Source organism: Hirundo rustica, chromosome 2 (assembly GCF_015227805.2).
Source record: "Hirundo rustica isolate bHirRus1 chromosome 2, bHirRus1.pri.v3, whole genome shotgun sequence".
NCBI lineage: Eukaryota > Metazoa > Chordata > Aves > Passeriformes > Hirundinidae > Hirundo > Hirundo rustica.
This window is the reverse complement of record NC_053451.1, coordinates 23,776,255-23,792,647: the sequence shown is the minus strand read 5'-3', so window position 1 is coordinate 23,792,647 and position 16,393 is coordinate 23,776,255. Positions and strand designations below refer to the sequence as shown.

General features: G+C 38.5%; 1 protein-coding gene across 5 annotated transcripts in view; it reads left to right on the top strand.

Moving 5' to 3' along the window:
* ZBTB20 (zinc finger and BTB domain containing 20) overlaps nt 1-16,393 on the top strand; it is a 474,904-nt gene that overhangs the window by 76,322 nt on the left and 382,189 nt on the right. For 4 of the 5 annotated variants that reach the window (XM_040056379.2, XM_058419420.1, XM_058419425.1 and 1 more), the window contains exon 2: nt 11,207-11,266. The gene's annotated coding sequence lies outside the window, so the exon portion shown is untranslated. The remainder of the gene's footprint in view (nt 1-11,206; nt 11,267-16,393) is intronic. The other variant, XM_058419419.1, reaches the window with a different exon arrangement.

Sequence of the window (16,393 nt, the reverse complement as noted above, 5' to 3'; positions counted from 1 at the left end):
CTTTGAAAGCGGTGAGGTGAAAGTGCTGGTATTTTTTCATGCGACTCCATTGGCATCCTGTGGTTTCTTTAGAGAACTCCTTCCCAGGCTTTACTTGGCAAAAACACTGAAATACATTACTTAACTTTCTATGCATAGAATGGAAGCTGTTAGTCAAAGTCATTCTTTTGTGGCAGAGGCAAGACAGCGAATTTTTTATTCCCAGTGTCTGTTTTAATGTCGGAGGAGGCATCACTCTAATTTTGTGTTAGCCAGTTTTCATTTTGAGAGCTATTTGAAATGCCACTTCACAGTTACTTCAGAGCTTCAAGGTCCTGTCGTGCAGTGCAGTGCCAGATTTTTCTGATGCGTGCAGATCTGCAGTAGAAAAGTCAAGCATTTTTGGATCTCTATATCCGTTCTTTGAGTTGACAGAGAAAACTTTACAATCATTTCTGGCTTTTAAAAGTTGTTTCAGCCACAGACAGAATAATTTCCACTGAGATTCAGAGGTAGTTCCTTCTCTTAATAGTAGGACTTGCAATCAAAGTCTATTGATAGCAGGTTTTTTCACCTTTCTTGTATTAAAAAAAAAAAAAAAAAAAAAATCTCATTGTTATGTGAGTTTTCTTTATTAGCATTATTTATATTACGACAGCATCGAGGATATTCCTTTTGGGCTTGTGCTCTGGGCTCAGTGCAGCATAAATCCAAGGTAGACCTAGAGACTTGCAGCCATTTGTTTGGTTGCCAGTACCTCTGGAAACGTCTGAATACCTGGACACTAAGAAGCAGTGAGTTCTGTTTGTGTGATTTGTCAATGCACTCACGGGTCTGGCAGCATGCACCTAACTTTCCACGTGGGTGTGCTCACTAGTCAGCACATACAGACCTTGGCCCATCACTGTTTATTTTGTCTCACAGGAAAAAGGGAAGAGAGCAGGGGATAGGGGTACTTTGTGATGGAACAGAGATCTATAGCTCTCTCAGCTGAACATGAGGCATTTAGTCTCAGCATCTAGGCTAGGTGGAAGGAATAGGCAGGAGAGAGGGTGACACTTCTTTGGTGGTTGACTTAGCTGGGTATCTGAGAAGAGAAGGAATTGCCCTCTCAAGATGCTCACCTTGTTCCTGTGGTGAAGAGAGCAGCCTAGGCCACAGTGTCTTTTAGATGGCCAAAGTTAGATGAGATGGCTTTACCCTAGTGCCTCTGTTTTTGTTTCACTACTTGCAAAGTGAGGATAACCTAGTTCTACTTGGTTTTGCTTTAAAGTGCTTTGAGATGCTTGATGCTGGAATTGTGCAAATCTGAAGTAGCATGATGTTTGGAATAGCTCACTTAATGGGGTAGGTGTAATTCTGGGATTTTTTTTTGCTTTATATCTTTAATAGAGAGGAAGGAAGGCTTTGTTGTTAAAGCAGTGGAGTGTAACCTGAGATAAAAGTTCAACACTGTGCTTTGTCACAAACTTCCTGAATAACTCCAATCTCTGTGTCTCAACTCATCTGAAAAAGTAGTTCCTGCTTCTTCTCCCTTTGGCTGGCTTTTCTGAAAAGTTTTTTTCTAGTGACAACTGTCTTCCAGTCCATGTCAGTGCAGGGCCTAATTCATCAATCTCACTGTGATCTCAAAACTCTACTGCAATATAAAGGGTTTATTATCAGAAAACATAGTTTTGTATTATATCACGTTTCAGAATCTTTGTTTAGTCTTCTTTAACATAACAGAACTAAAACCTGCATAATCCAGTGACCTGTATTAAATGAAAGAATGGTGCAACTTTGATAAAAATATAGATAGAAGTTATATATGTAGGTCATATTAAAATAATATCAAGTGGATCACGTATTTTGAGGGATATCATTTCAAGAAACAGATTTTATTATTTAGTACAAATACTAAAGCTTTCTTGATTTAAAAGCTTTGCTATGTAATAAGTGATGAGTTAATTGAATCTTACTGGGTTTGGTAAGATTAAAACATAGTCAAGTTTGATCCACAACTGCCCCTTCTGTTTTGCTGGTGCATTTTCAGCTAAAAGAAGAGGCACTTTCGGTTTTGATTTTTTTCACATCTTAATCTGTAAAAACTTTGCCCTATAAGATATGGTGCATTCTTGTAATGGAGATATCTGCTAGCTTGCAATATAGCTCCCAACACAGTTTTAATCCAAATACTACATAATGATGATATTTCAGCTAAGGCTTTTACTAAATCAACTGTCCTCATGTCCTTAAAGCAGAATGAATGTTAGAACTAAAAATGTGCCACTGATCTGAACATTTTGGTCTTCATATTGATTAATATAATAGTTATTTTTGTAATATTATTAATTTTTAATTAGACCCATTCTTGTTACTTGATTTCTATGTACTGGTTTTTATACATTAATCTTTATAAAAAATAAATATCAGTAATGAATGGTAGTAAAAACTGGAAGGAATAAGGGGAATAGTGATGTCAGGATCGAAGATGTTTTGTGGGTGTCATGTTTAGAACTGCTTCAAGTGTATATTTTTGTTCTAATTCCCCTTATGTTTAGACTAGACAAAACTATTGCAGCATGAAGGAGCTGTTTTGTGTCCAGAAGTCATTGCGAAGTGGCAAATATTGAATTTTTAATGTTCCCCACTGAATATAGCTGGGGAAAGACACATTTTCTAAGAGGTTCTGTAGATTGTTTTGTTTTGTGGGTTTTTTTCCTAGAGGAAATGTGAACTAAATTTTTCTACTGTGAGGCATTTTAGGTATGCCATGTAAGTCTCATACATGTATTGGAGTAATATTGAAAAATTCAGTAAAGTACAAGAATAAAAAGAATGGAAAATAGGCTCAAATTTGTTTTGTTTTTGTTTTTAAAAATAAAAATGTTTTGAATGTCACTTGACAAACATCAACTGATGATAGTGAGAAAAGCTTCAGAACTCATATTTTGTCAGGGATTGCAATAAACAGTAAGAGTCTTTTGTAATAATACTGAAAATACTTCGCCAGCAGAAAAAAAAAAAAAAAAGCTTTAGCTGTGACCATCTATTTTTGCAGAAAAGAAATTTGATATTTACTGAAGTCTTAGCATCTGTCTTAGCAACCTCATTATGGATTGATAGATATATTGACAAATTACACAGCAGAAGAAATATAAAAAGCCAAAACTGATTACAAATAAGTTTTCTTGCCATTTGATGACCTTTTGTTTCATAACTGGGGTATTGTGAGCTTCAGAGTCAACTGAAGACCGCTTGTTTTGGGAGGTTATCATCCTTTCTTCACTCTGTTACATTCACATGTCCATCGATACCAGAAAAATGTGTTTCTGATAAATGTGAATGCTTCCCTAGTTAGAGATCAAAGGAAAATGTAAGAATTGTACCAGGACTGCTTATGGGTGTTCTGACATAGGGCTGATTCATGTCAGGCTAAAGGATACTGTGACTTTCCCTCTTCTGGTCCATGGAGATGCCTCAGCTCTGATGCACTTTGTAAATAGAAGGAGCACGAAAACCTGGATACTTTTCCTCCTCACTACGGGTTAAAGTAAAATTCCTTTTCAGTAGTAATTTCTGAACACCAATATAACCAAAACAGCTATAGCTATAGCCAGATAACTGGGATCCCTGCTCAGAGCTGCTCTCCAGCTCTTCAAGGAAATCTTGGATCTGCTTTGGCTGAGTGGTTCTCCTTTGGTACCACCTGCTGCTCATATGCACTGGGCATCCTTCCCAGGGGCTTCCAAGCTAGCATTGTGTAAGTACACACTGGAAAGGCTGCATAATTCATGAGGACACAGCTAACTTATCTGCCTCTTGAAAAATGTCCTGAAAGCACTTCTAAACTCAAAGAAAGATCCTACTTTGTCTTCTGGGTCCGGTAAAATACAAAAGGTTTTGGGAGGATTTGCTGTTTGTTTTGTTGCAATTGTTTGCATTGTGAGACTTCAGCAATTTTGAAAGAAAGTACTTTTCCTTCAGCTGAGGCTTCCAGAGGCAGATTTGAAATCAAAAGTTAAAGAAGGTATACTTAAGGGCATTGTGTATATATCGCTAATGCTGCATCTTTTGTCTACTGAAGTATTTGTAAGCTAGCCTTTAAGTCCATCAAAGGTACATTTTAGTGTTTTCTCCACGTTTTCTGCTTATCATTATTTTCTGTAGCATTAGGTATACTCAGAAATACAAGTATTACTTGTGCACTTTTCTCTATGTGTCAAACAGAATTTGTAAGTCATTTATGTGAGCAGTACAGAGTAAACCATTCTCATACAGTGTACTAAATATTAAATATACAGCATAATGTGCTAATAAAATGTTGCTAACATAAGTAGGCCACCTAAATTAGTGACAAAGCCAACTCTGTGATTAACTGTCTCATCTCCTGAATTGCACTTTTGGAAGGCTTTGAAAAAAGAAAAAGAGAAAAATATAGTACATAAATACTGACAAAATTGGGAAAAAAAGAACAAACTATGTTTGACCATTATAGCAATTAAGAGTAGATTAGTAAGATTAATATAGAGAGATTAATATGTTATGAGATATCACATTGTACACATTTGTATCAAAATTGAGGGAATATTAGCATTGGCACTGGAACATGCTTCCCAGGAAACCGGTCACAGTACCAAGCCTGACAGAATTCAAGAAGGATTTGGTCAATGCTCTCAGGCACATGGTGTGATTCTTCGGGTGTCTTGTGCAGGTCCAGGAGTTGGACTTTGATGGTCCTTGTTGTCCTTTCCAACTCAGCATATTCTGTGATTTTGTGATACGTCTTCATTAATCTCGAGCGTCAAAACAGTATTACATAATCGTTTATATGAAATATTAGTTAAGAAAAGTTTTCTGAGATTCACAACCATGTTTCTGCCATGGTGATGATGATGATGTTACCATTCAGACAAAAAGTTGTGACTGTGATGGTCTGAGGTTACTGAGGATGAGATGGGCGTTGTTTTACACTGCTGAATGCTGGGGACTTCAAAGGGTCTCTGTCAGCTTCAGCAGGTAAAGAAATCACTTGTTTTATCCAGCAAGGAACTTTGAACTTCCCTTATTTTCAGTATGTCACCTGGGAAGGCTGTGTCACATCAGCGCTGCATTGGGCAGAACAATGTGTCAGAAAGGAGAACATAGAGACAGGCCCAGCTGGAGGTCCGGCCAAGAACAGCATCTTGTCAGAACCTCAGGGACCAGTGCTGATGACCTTTTTTTGGCTGTGGCACAGATGAGGTTTGCTTCAGCAGGGTAGCTGTGTTCAGTAAGGAAAATGTGATTGTACTGCGGCTGTTTCATCTTTTGTTGTAGAATTTCTGTCTGGAACGTTCACCAGATTTTCCCTCTGAACCTTCCCCTACATCTTCCTAGCAGATGTACAGAATGCCTCACAGAAATCTTATTTTTGCTCAGCTACGGTTCAGAAACAGCCATCCTATTCACTAGCAAACACATGAATACAGGATCTTTATACTAAAACTCTTATTTCTGTATTTAGAATTCCAGCATGGTTTGGTGAAGGGAAGCTATTTGGGGGTTAATAAGAAATGTGTATTCTTCAAAACAACCCCACCTCCAGAAAAATGTCCGCAGCCTTATAAAATACCTGGTTTGTGTCCTAAAATAAAGCATGTATTTCATGCTCTAAAAGTCTGAGGTTTGTAGCTGAAAAAGATTAAGTAAATAATTCAGAATTTGTTATGTTTACTTGTTAATAATTAAGCAGGTTAGTCTGTGTACTTTTTATAGGCATTGAACTTTATTTATTTATTTTTATTTACTTGGCTCATGTTCTGATTTTTAAATTTGAAGAAGTTTCTGCCAAGAAAGAGATCATGAGAGAACAGGCATCAAAGAGTTAAATACTGCACAGGAAACAAAATCTGTAGGGACACATAATCTCTGGAGAGAATGGAGAATTGTCATCTCTCACTTTCCTTCTGCATTCCTCCAGACTAATCTCTAGTGCTTTAAGGCAATTAAATTTTAAAGGTGATAATGATTTTTCAGACAGAAGCAGCACCTTTGATTCCTTCTTTGTGTTTCCAGTGACCACGGACAGAGGTGCCTCTCTTTGTTACGAGGTGACACTTGGTTCATTTCAGTCAAAGGAAAGTTCCAGCCTTGTTCCATTTCAGAAATAGCACAGAAATTTGAAGGAAAACATCGGTTACAGACACACCATGTGTCTGTTTTCATGTTGCTTGAGTGAGTTAAGGTCTAGGGAGATGCTGTAAACTGACAGATGTGAAGTCTGAAATCCTTGTCTTTTGAGGCGGTACAGAGAGGCCACAGCAGCATGAGTTGCTCTCCCAGGCACATTTGGAGCCATCCATTGAGGGACTGCATCCTGTGGCAGGTGATAGTTTACTCCAAGTGCATCAGTCTGGGCTCCTCTGCTTCCAGTGGTAATGAACAGGCCAATAGCTTCCCAGGCTCCTCTTGAATCTCGGTATCTGTCACTTGAGGAGAGAATGTGATGAGAAGCCAGATAATTCTGTGTTTTCTGTCCAGTCATTTTTGCTTGTTTTTTTACATAGTCTAGCCCTGAGCATAGACTGAAATAGAGAAAGTGAAGCGGTTTGGATTTGAGTTTAGTTCTCCCCTCCTCTCCTGCCCACTGCTAATCACATTCCCATCCTACCTTAAGTAAGGTCGCTGCCTAATATTTGTGAGTGTTTGAACTGTTCCTTTGGGCTTGGCAGAATAAGATATCATTTGATATTTTCACTCACCTTTTCCAAAGGGGAGGCAAAGCACAGGGCAGTGTGAAAAGTCAGTTGAAGTGATCAGCATTAAAAGACAAAAGCTGCTGAAATGTGAGAGTGATCTTTGGACCGTATATTAAAAATCAAAGATTTTAAAAGAATGTTTATGTGAAAATTAATAGCCTGATTTTGTTGACAGTTGAAGTCTTCATCTGTTACCATGGCATGTTTTAATTCTCTGTCTACACTGTTATTTCCTTCTGAAGAAATACACAGGCTCATTGCTAGTACCTCTGATATTGAAAATGCCATTTGCTTCTCGTGTTCCAGGTGATGATTTCTGCTTAAGTAAACTTATGGTACATGAAGTGAGGGCATATGAACCTCGCAGACAGCATTACAAATGCTCCCTTTTCTCCATCATGTGACTGTTGCCTTCAAAGATCATTTTGTCCTGGGCCTAGACAGTTAGTCCAAATCTTCCACAAGGATTAATATGGGCAGACAGTATTTTTCAAAGAGATTTGAGTGATGCACAGGGAACTTAAATTGTTTCCTGATAGACTTTTTCATGTGTGAAGGATGTAACTGTAACACAGTTGTTTCTTTACATTTCTTCTAGAGGTGTACAAAACTTCCTTTCCCATGAAAAAGCCAAATCATGTCTAGTTCATTATCTTATACTTGCAGACCAGGTCAGTGGTCTGCTTTGGGCAGTTGTCTTCAGAAATTCTCCAGACAATGTCTTTATCATGGAATGAAATGCTATTCACTTGATTTATTCTTTTTTTTTTTTTTTTTTCACCCTCAGACAGACAAGCTTGACTCTTGAGAAAAGTTACAGAGATCTCAACTCTGCTTCTCAGTGGACCGAAGTCCATATCACAAAAAGACATTTCTACAGCCAGTAAGAGTTGCCCTTTGGTTGTAAGTGCAGTGAAGGGTTGGACAAAAGCCACAAAACCTGACCATTCAACATGGTTCCCTCAGTTCAAGGCTGAGAGGTAGTGGTGAGCCTGTGTGAGACAACAATCTCTTCTGCTAGAAATGCTGCCCTGAAAATGAGGGGATTTCAAGCTTCGAGTGGGCCAGATAAAACTTTTCCACAAAAATTCTCACACAAATGTTTGGGGGGTGCTTTTTGTTTGTTTGTGGTTTTGGGTTTTTTGTTTGTTTTTTTTTTTGTTTGTTTGTTTGTTGGTTTGGTTTGGGGTTTTTTTGTTTGGTTGGTTGGTTTAGAGCGTTGTTGTGATGCACTTTCCATTTTCATGAGAATATGCTTTGCCCAAGTTTCATGCCAGGCTGAATCTCAAAAGAGACCAAGACGTTTTCAGATACTCTCAGAGTGAATCGTGTCTGAGATTCTTTTTGGCTCCCATATTCTTAGCATTAATAAACAGCGATTTCTTTCATTCACTTGCTGCTGGACTTTAATTTTTATCTGTGATGACTACGTTTGGAAGGAATTGAACCTGAGTGATGCTAATATAATTTATCGTACTCTTTGAATTTTGTTCTTAAATGTAGGATCTTAAAAGAGAAGATTTACCACTGAAGATTTCACACTGAACAGTGTTTTTTTTCATGAGTAGCAAATGTCAGAAGGCCATGCAGCCTATAAGGAAATGAAAAAGTGTGTATAGTTCCTCTTGTTTGCATTTTCAGCAGTACAGGATGCTCTTGTTACTGTACAAGCAATTAGCATGGTGGAAGAGGTATTTTTAATTTAGGACCATTTAAGTTATCCATTTCTATATTTCTTAGTTTTGTGGTAGATCTCATTCTGGTTAGATATTTAAAAAGCAGGGTTAGTATAGGTACCTCATTTACTTCATCCTGAAAAGCACATTTTTCTAGGAAATCACCATGGCCTACCTCAAGCCTCTGTGAGGACTGAGAGGCTTTAAAGCTTTGAGCCCAGTAAGCCTCTAGTGAGCCTATGCTGTGAAGTATTCACCTCTGCTTAGTACGTGGAGTTAACTTTCATGTAAAAGTGAAAATTACAAAGTGGTTTCCTGAATTACATGCAGAGTTTTTCACTCCATTGATGTCATACAGATGCATCAGATTTTGAGGATATTACTTGATAGGATGTGATTTGAATCACCACTAAGCTGTTGATCTAAGTTAAACCACAAGGTGTAAACATGGAGATTGGAACTGAAAACAAAGTGTATGGCCTGGAAACAGCTGTCTTGGTCCAACAAATTACTGTCTCAAGTATAAGGCTTGATTAATTTAAATCATGTATAAAAACAGTTGTATAACCTGTGGCAGAAATGTTGCCTCAAATTCAGGCATTCAAATGTTTAGAAAGGATCAATTAATGATTGTGAAAATAAAGTAACTGTAACAGTTATACAGACTCTCGTACAGCAGTTTCTGGCAAAAATTACAGCTGACAAGAGGGTAGCTTGTCATCATGAGCAGTTATACAAATTTTCTAATGCCAGTAGGCCAGAAAAGAGAAACAGAGACTTTTGACTTGGATTTAATCCTTTGCAGAGCTTGAGGAGTCTAAACACTGCTGGAGGTCTGACTGATCACTGGGTTTTAAAGTAGAAAATTTTCTCTCGTACCTTGTGGCCAGATTTCCCCATGCTCTTTGGGTGCTTTTCAGCTGTCCCCGGCTCCCCAGTACACCCTCTCTTACTGGGCTCGCTGAGCAGAGCCATCTCTCGCTGCAGCACGGAGCGTGCCAGCAAGCACAGAGTGGTGCAGGTGGGAGATGAGGTAGGCATAAGGCAAACAGTACAATTTTGTACCTAATAGTATCGCTTGAATTAAACATATCCTTGTGCAAGCCATCCAGCAGCATTTAAAGGTCAAAAGCCGATCCTCATTACTCAGTATCTAGGCCTTCTGCTTTGCTTTATTCATTGTCTGTGCAGATCTGACAGACTGTTCCAGACCATCCTTGTGTAATGCCGGAAAGTGCTAGCAGCCACTGGCCAGAGAGTCTCTCTCTAGGCAGGCAACTGCAGACCTTAGGAAAGCTGAAGCATTTGTTGCACAGCCTTAGATCTGGAAAAATAAACCTTCTTTCCTGAAAGCAGTGGAAGCTGCCATTCAGGAGACTGTGCCGAGTACCCTCAGGACTGACCCACCCTGCCTGGGGGATTGTCATAGGGAAATTTCTGCAAATGCTGCTGGAGGCATCGTTTGATTGTGGTGACCACAGGTAGAAAGCATCTGAAAAACAAAAGGAGGACAAAATCTGAAAAGAAATCGTGAGCATGTCTTAGAGAAAGAAACAGAAGCATTGCTGCAGTAGCCAGGAACTGGTCAGGCTTGGGAACAATGAGCCTGAAAGCCTGCTGGTGTTATATCTTCTTTATTTGAGAAAGCAACACCTTGTGTGCTTTCTTTCTGGATAAGTAAAGGTTCTCCAAAGATGAGTTCATTCTGATGAGTAATCTGTTCTTACCTGTAATCCCAGTAGTTAAAATGTCTTCATGGCTAGCTAAGAAGAACCCCCACTAGCAAAATATATAGATTGCTTTTATAATATATAAATAATTTATTAATTTTTAAATTATTTAAGTAATTGATATAAAATGATATGTTTATATTTTTTAATATATATTGTTAAAGATTACCAGTAGTCTTAGTTAGTCCTGCTGTACTTGAGCTTTGGGCACACGTTCTTCGGTGGAAGGTCAGCGCTTGAGAGGAGCAAAGGGATCTCACTTCTCCTCCAAGGAAGCGAGAAGCCTGACTGGAATGGATTTGAGCACTGTAGTCTAAGTGAACCTCTTATAAAAGGAATTGGAAACAGTGACAATCTGGTCCCTAAACCATATTCTGGATTGGTGAAGGAGGTTGCCCAACTCCTACTTTTGGTCTTCAACATGTTTACTTTTTCCTCAGCTGTGTGACAGCCACTTCTGAACCTTTTGGTAGTTAACAGTATATGCTACTAGGTCTGCTTTTGATTCTTTGTTTCTTCAATGCAGCCTATGGAGAGGTTTTCTGAACATTTTAGTCGTTAAAGCCATTTATAGTTGAATATGAAAATGTAATACACATTTTTCATTTTTTAAAAAATAAACTCTTCAGACTCAACCTGTTAGAGAACTTAACTCTAACTTTTTCCAAAATGCATTTGAATGACAAACATTAAGTGGCAAATCTTTGGTTGTGACATGCATTTGTTTTTATCCCTAAGATGAATTAAACTGCACTTAAATGAAAAAAAAAAAAAAAAAAAAAAAAAGATATTTACTTTTTTGAAGCATGGAATCTTAGAAATCACTCCCTAATTATTTCGTGTCCAGCTGTATAACTTTCCTCTCTGAAGCATGTGCATAGCATGACATTTGAAATACTAGTACATTTAGTTTCTCTGTCACCTGTGCACTACATGTGAATGTGTAGGACTCTGTTTTGTCTTCCTTCAGATAGCTGTATTTATATATATACAGCATTCCACCCACTTCCCCCACTGAACACCAGCTATTTGACTGTTATGGAAACTCAAGGGGTTTTGTGTGCAAATCCCTAAACATACTCATTTCTTTTCTTTACAGCAGCATAAGAAAGAAGTGTTGAGAGCTGCTCTTAACCCTTTTGGAGGCCGCAGTCAAAAGGTAAAACCAAATGCTAATGTTTGTGCTTCTGGAAGTGTTGATATCATAATTGTTTGGAAATGCTGTTTCCTTATCACATCTGAACTGAGATTTCCCACAGGAGAAAAGCAGGGATACGGTAAGAGGAATCAAAACATTATTAGACCTCTTAAAGAGCCACCAGTATATCTGGGCATAAATTATACAGGTAAGTTACAACTGGTAAACTGCAATTATCTGTTTTACTTAATATGAAAACATTGGTGTTGAGAGTCAATGGGAATTTCAGTAGGATTTAATATTGCTAAGGATTTAATGATTTTTGTCTCACTATTACTTGATAGTTTTTATGATATATAAAGTTTTTCAAATTACAGTAAAACAAATCCTGTAGCTCTTTTCTCAGGCAAGAGTCCCTCAATGGGAGTTTTGCCTGAGTGAGAACTGAATGAGGTCTAAATAATTAGCAATTAAAATATTCAGTTATTGTGCTATTGAATATAACAAAGCACTGGAGGTATTAAAAATTGCTAATCTCCTTCTTATTAAAATGTTAACTGCTAAACATAATACAGTTTTGCATTTCTATCATTCATTTTTGCAGTTCATTAGTAGAGGTGAAATGTTTGTGACAAATAGTCATTTGAACTTCTAAGGGATTGACTTTGTTTTCCTGGCATTTTAGTTAATATTTCCGACTGAGTTAATTTACAAGCAGAAGTTTCTGCGTAAGCTGTGGATTTTAGTAAGAAACCTGATCGTGAGTAACTTCTCATATGCCATTCATGAGTATTTGCAGAAGAAAGCCGACGGTAGACTACTCCTTCAGGAGTCAGGGCTGGGCAGTTTGGGTGTCCCAATTTATGTACATTTTCATCAGCAGCTTCTTGTCATGAAGTCCAGTGATGGGTTAAGGGTTGTCCATAGCGTTTACAGGACAATTTTCAGTCAGACCCTGGCACGTGAACAGTTCAGCAACAGGCTAAGGAGCAAAGTTGTGCACCCCAGGCCTGTTAATTAGCACATGAGCTCTTTCTTATCTTGCTAGGTAATGTAAGGGCCAGACTGTGCTCCCATCCTGCTTCACAGGGCAAAAGAATGAGTAAGATGCATCTCCTGTCTCCTTCTTCACACACCAGCAGAGGAAGTGTGGGAAGGGAGAGTCATATTTGGGATAGAGAGCAGAGTCATAAGTGAAAGTGGTAACTGGTAGAAGGAGAAGATGAATTTATGAAAGGATTTGGTGACAGGTGAATTTCCCAGGGGAAGGCGGCACCCTCAGTGCTATTTCTCCCATAGTCACTCCCTGGAGTAGATTTTTTTACTTATTATGCCTAAAGGGTTGTTGTTGTTTTCTTTTTTCCTGATCTTTCTGTAGAGACATTTAGACCTAGGCATTTAATTGTGCCGTATAACTGCTGGCAATTCAGGCCATGATTGTGGAGGATTTACACGTGTATTTTGCTTACAATGTTATGAGTAATCCTGTTAAAATACATGAGATTAATTGCAGGACATAAAGTTAGGCATGTATATTTGTCTTCGTAGTAAAAGAGGTGTAGTTTAATTTATTTATTTACTTTCAGGGTGGGAATTTTTTTTTTTTTAAATACATAAATACATGGGATTTTCCACAAATTCTGTAGCAATAAAAGAAGAGGTGGATGGGAGCAAAATAAGCTTTCTGCTTGTTCCCCAAAATGACATTTTTGTCAGGTTCTCAGCTGTAAAGTATGGGTAAGAATGGGCTGCTATCATTTTCCTTTTTACATGCAGTTAAACCTCCAGCTAGAATAAGATGATCATGTGACTTATTATAGAGGACTGAACAGGACAGAAATCAAACAGGAAGGCATGTGTACTTGTGTGGACTCTTGTTTATAATTTCATCAGATTGGTGCACACCTCAGACATTTCATTTAGTGATAAGATATGCAAATTATTCTGGAGCCAGCAGCAATACCTTCACCTGAATGTCAAAAGTGGCGGAGATTTTTAAACCAGACCTCAGTAACAACTTGTATTTTAAAGCAGCTATTCCTAAGATATAGCTACCAACTACAGACAAGTAAGTACAGAATTGTTTCCTGCTTTCCTTCATACCATTTTCCTTCTTCTCTTGTTCACCTCCATGGAGGAACATGACTGCAGGCTTACCTGTAACTACTGGGTGTAACTATGGGCAACAGTGCAGAGGAACTATAATGCTATGTGGAAGTTTGTGCAAAGCACAGGAATGCAGTTAGAAAATGGGGAGACCTATGGAATGAGACGCACCAGAGGAGGTATCTTCTGTTTCTCCAGATGCCTACATCACATCTTTACATCTGAAGGGATGGGTAGCACAAACTCTTCATTTCCACTGCTTCCTTTGTATTTGTTTGTAGTTTCCTTGTATTTATGTACTCAGATCAGAATGTGGTAGTAGAAGCCTGTGGAACATTTGGAAGGTAGCTTTGCCGTGAGATCGAGAACTGAAATTCCTCAAAGCTGTAGATGTTTAGCTGCGGGGGCCGGGGTTTGAGTGTACATACAGTCATGAGAGAAGGGGTGTCACTGAATATGCAGCCTGGGATTTAAATGTTAGGTGTGTTTATTTTTTGAATTCTTGTTCAAGTCAGTGTGCACTGACTGTAAAGTGATTATCCTGTGTATTTTCCCTAGATTCCTCCTCTTCTCTCTGTGGATATGTGCACATAACTATGTCCAAACACTTTCATCTGAAGTTTTCCTAGGACTTTCTCTTGGCTTGTTTTCTTCTTGTTGTTTTTACTGTGTATACCTAATTAACCAGAAAGCTGTCTGGACTGAAAACATCCAACAAAAGGTGAAGTTCCTGATTAGAAAGATGTGAGCTGTCTGTAAAATATAAGTCCTATAATACATTTTCATGGATCTGGGTACTCCTTGTGAAAAAGCCAAAATACTCAAGGCTTACTGCTTGTGCGGATTTGGGCCACTGCAGCAGAACATTTTGTTTACAACAACTAATTCTAGGACCTACTTTGGTGTTGTGGATACTTTAACTCCTACCCACTCAAACAGAAACACTTCAAAATAATTAAAGTAAATGCATTACATTTATTTCAAGGTCTTAAATAAGAAGCCAATGCTTTTGTTGAAAAATAAAAAATAAACCTGAATTTTTGATTGTAATTTCTGCCATGGCGGATGAAGTAAAATCATTGAAAACTAGAAAAAAAGCAGATTAATTTTTTCTTTTCAAGCTGAAGTCAAGGCAGTAGTGTATTGCCTCTCTGCAAAATGCTTACTGAGGTAGCGCTGGAAGAAATGCAGTGGGTGTTGTGGTATGTTCACTTTCAATGCAGTGCTGTAAAACACTTTGAAAGATTTGGATATATTTGAGGGATTTTCCCTGATAGGCCGTAGGAATTCTCCTGGTTTAGTCTTCCATCTGAAATGGATGCACTTTAACCCTCTGTTGCAGTCCTGGTGCCATGGTTGCAGATACCAGCATTGACACTTGGCCAGTTGCCACAAGCATTGATCACTTGCTGCTGTATAGGGAATAATTGCCTAGATCTGATACCAATAACCTTGTTAATCCTACCAAAACCTATGCACTAATCTTTGATAAATATTGATACTGGAATCTGTCATGTTCTTTCAAGATCAATCTTCGCAGGAGATCTCTGCTTCCGTGCAGAAGTCCTCCTTACTTGCAGGTCCAGGAGGCAAAATTCAGCTTCTTTCTTATGTTGACACTACATTTGCTGGTTTTTTTCACTGCTGAATTTAATTCCAGACATCCAGTAGCATTCCAGAGGGAGGGGGGCCAGCTCTGCAGCCTGCACCACTGTTTCCCTGCATTCTGTGATGAATAATAGCCCACTGGGCTAGTTAACTATTACACTGACTTTTTCCTGTTCCTTCATAGTTGATTTGTACCCAGGGGACATGGGTTACCAGAGCCTGGCTGCCAACCCAAAGTTCAGTATTGTGTGTGAAAGTGTGTTTATGTTTACCTGCATGCATATCTGTTGTGTTATCCAGCAGATATTCTAGTAAAACTAACAATGCCATGCCAGTGTGCCTGGTTTTTTCTATGTAAAAGGTATAAGTCAGAGGTAGTGTTTTTCTCTCCCTCCTTTACTGTTTTTGATAATGAATGTGAAAGGATTGGCATCCTAATTCAGGACACTGCTTTCCTTGTTAAGTGCTTAAAGCATGGAGTTTCAGGATGCTAAAATTCTCTTTCTTAGAGCACATTTGAATCATGTGGCCTGTGATTCATGTTGATCTGCCAGGGGCCATGACCTGATACCTCATCTGTGAAAAAGATAACATCCCTCTTCACTGAGAGTGAAAAAGTGGTGGCAAGAACTTTATTGTCGGGGAAGTTTTTTGAGATTCAGAGCAAGATACTTAACCACCTTTGGTTTTGATCAGATGTGTGCCGGGGTCAAAGCCAAGAAGAAACTTTCAGTCATTCTAACTTTCTTCTTCATCTGAACTGCAGATCATCTGGTAGTATCTGGATGATGTGGCACACGTGACACTTGCCACTTCTGCCACATGGAACATAATTTGACTTTAAATTCTTTGTTCTGTGCCAGTGACTCAGTTTAGATTCTTCAGAAAGAATAAATAGCAATTTTGCTGTCCAGATGTCACATCAGGTGTCCAGACAGATTAAAGTACTGATCTTTAATATCTCTGGTGTTTGTTTTGGGAAAGTTAATTTTCTTCAGTGGATAGCTCAGGACAGTGACTTTGTTTTTCTTCTTCTCCTGGCTGATTTCTATTCCATTGTCTTTAAACCCCGAAAGAGACTCAGCTTCCCTGTTTTTCTGTAGAAGTAGAACATGGCTTGACAAGGAATTAATTGGAAAAGAGAGGGCTAAATCCTCCATCTGGTGGTTTAAGATTTTAACTTCAAGTGTCATTGTGTCCTGCAAAGCTCAGGAGATACATCTTTCACTGAGTAGGGAAAGATGTATTTCACTGAATAGTTTCTTTCTTCTCTCCTTCCTCCCTCCCTTTCTCCTTTCCTTCTCTTTATTTCTCTTCTAGTCTCTTTCTCTGTTTTCTTCTCTCTCCCTTTCTCTGTTAGTATCTCCCTGTTCCCCTCTTTGAGCAGGTGGACATCTGTTTTCCTGTTAGACCCGAATCAGACATTTGTGTGGG